This window comes from Ostrinia nubilalis, chromosome 21, assembly GCF_963855985.1.
Source record: "Ostrinia nubilalis chromosome 21, ilOstNubi1.1, whole genome shotgun sequence".
NCBI lineage: Eukaryota > Metazoa > Arthropoda > Insecta > Lepidoptera > Crambidae > Ostrinia > Ostrinia nubilalis.
Window position 1 is genome coordinate 5,632,587 of NC_087108.1, and position 2,686 is coordinate 5,635,272.

The window sequence follows — 2,686 nt, forward strand, 5'->3', positions numbered from 1 at the left end:
ATAGTTCCTTCTTTCTTTAATTCCGTCAAAAGTATCGGAGAAACTAGGTAGTATACTTTATAATCAGCAGTTCGCGACATTCACGAGGGGAGCAGGGCTGCGCCTTGGCCATAATTTATGGGGCACACCAATTTGTTGGCGCGCATTAAGGCGGTGTTGAATGGCGCGCGAAATGGGGCGCCAGCCCTGAGGATGCGCTAGGAATGACACTGCATGCTTTGTTGTGACAAATCAATAAAGATTGTATCAAAAAACATACCAAACGAATTGAGAAGGAGAAGGTCCTTTTGTCGAAGTCGGTTGAAAATAAAGCTTTATAGTTCTACGTGAGGTTGTCAAAAAGTAGTCAATCTATTGATCAGTTTTTGTTTACGCAGTGTTACTGATAAGCAATGCGCATAATGTGGTGTGATAAGTATGTATTTTTTAATACTGAAAATAATATTTTACCAAACCACTTTACCTGATTTGAAAAGACGGTTTAATTCTGGGGTAAAAGGCTGCATCTTTGTGTGACCAATCGAAATTAACGCGAGGGCAAAAGCTAGTTCTCTACTCTACCCTGGGTTGCACCATCTTACTTTAACTAAGCATTAACAAACATCAAATAATAATAATAATAAGTCATTTATTTCAACACACAGTCATAGGTTTAAGGTTACAGTTAATAAAAAAAGTTAAAGTTAATAAAGTCAAAAGTCTGACAAACTCCATACAAAAACAACGTGTATGTATACTCGTAGTTACAGATAAAGTTAAGGTGGAGCAACTATGTTAGCCTTGACTTAACACTGAATACATTCCTCTCCCTAGAAAACCAAAGAGCAGTTAGTTTTATTTAATCCATGATTTCGTGTGTTAATCGTGCGTTCTTTCCGTGGCAACCACATCACAACATGCCTCGCTGCGAGAAGTAAAGCACCATCGCTAATTGCGTTGGCTAAACAGCGGGTTATAAACCAAATTATTTCGCGCCATAACCTTCGTTGACAACTCACTCGTGTAATGGCGACGCGTTTTGGCGGGAACGGGCGAAGGCGACACTACAGCCAGACGTTTGACTAATATCCGAGCGTTAATGGGGGGTAAACGATAAAATACATTTATGCATTTTTGTAATGTTATTACATTGTACGAGTTGCGATGAATTGTTGGTGAATATTTGGTAAAAAGAGGCACTGACTGTTGAAAACATCAATTAGTATCGTTTAGGTCAGGAAATTGTGGTGTCGATTTCAAAATTGTAATATCGTAACGGAAACGGGCCGGTTTTAACAATTTTACTGTTATCATTCTTTTTTGAGAAACTATTTAATGATGACGAATACTCTTTAGTCAAATCACAGTATTTTTTCTATTATGCTGTCAAAATTAAAATCACTGTCATTATTTCCCCTGACAGAACCACAAACCGGTTTTATGTTTTGTAAAAAATATTAATAAAATTGCAATAAAAATACAAAATGTGTTGGTTAGGCTGGGCAGTAGCGTTTTCTTTACTCTCCTACATGTTTATGACACCAAAACCTCATTAAAATGTGATGGTAAGTTTTGTTACGATTTACTTTTTAGATTTTGCTGACTGTGTCTTTTGATTCCGAAAATCGGAACCCCGATTCACTGTTGTTTCAGCCGAATGACGTCCACTGCTGAACATAGGCCTCCCCAAGGATTTCCATAAAGACCGGTCCTGCGCCGCCCGCATCCAGGCACCTGTATTCACTGTACCCCGAACGAATGCTATTCCATTCCGAATGTATCCCGAATCACTCTAGCCCGAATAGCCGGGTATATGTATAATTCAGGATAGTCCTAGTTTAAAAAAATCTAATAGAAAGCACTGCGTATTTACTTAATTTAATAATTAAGTAAATACGAAGTGCTTTCTATTGGATCTAATGATCCAGTTTATGAACGAGAATATTTTGTTTCAGACATCATCCAAGCCTGAAGAAGAAAATTAAATGATCATCGCCGATTTCTGAAGAATGTGTTGTACTCTGTCCAGCAACCAAGAAAAAAATTGTAAAACATGCAAATGATAAAAATATACTCGATTTTTGTAACTAATTATACTTGTTTTTGTTATATTTTCAGCCCTAAAATTAACAAGATTATACAGTGTGAGTCACGTTAAAGTGTACATATGAAAATAGATGAAACTAGACCTATTTTTATCGACAAAAACAGGTCAAAAATTTTTTGAGATTTTTTTTTAATTTTTTATAGAATTTTTTATTTCTTCCAATTACTTATTGTAAAGAAACCGTAATAACTTTTAAACTAAGCGGTATATCCTGATAAAATAAAAACAGTAATAATGCTAAATAACAGGCGATACTAAAAAAATACATAAAATACACAAAAAATTTCAACAAATAATAAAAAATGAAACTTTTTGAAAAAGATCTTCTTTTAAATTCGTGTTTTTTTGGTTATTTGATAAATTTCTCCAAAAAATGCCTATCGTATTACCTTCGTAAAACCAAAAATTGCATGTCTCTATCCCTATCACAACGTTTGCAATGATCGTTTGAACTAAGCCTCTCCGGGCGCGCCATTCAAAGCTTCGGTAACAACGAAACTGAAAATGGCTCTAGATTTGTAATTTTGATAAAGACAAGTTAGATTTCAAATAAAAACAAAAGATTTTGAAGTAAAATAAGCATTTTAGTTAAAATTAAAA

The 2,686-nt window shown here is 34.9% G+C and overlaps 1 long non-coding RNA gene across 1 annotated transcript; it reads left to right on the plus strand.

Annotated features, from left to right (window-relative positions):
- Positions 1–1,389: 1,389 nt before the first annotated feature.
- Positions 1,390–2,070, plus strand: LOC135082191 (uncharacterized). The gene is made up of 2 exons (XR_010259366.1): positions 1,390–1,544; positions 1,935–2,070. It is a non-coding gene; the product is annotated as an uncharacterized LOC135082191 (long non-coding RNA).
- The last annotated feature ends 616 nt before the right edge of the window (positions 2,071–2,686 follow it).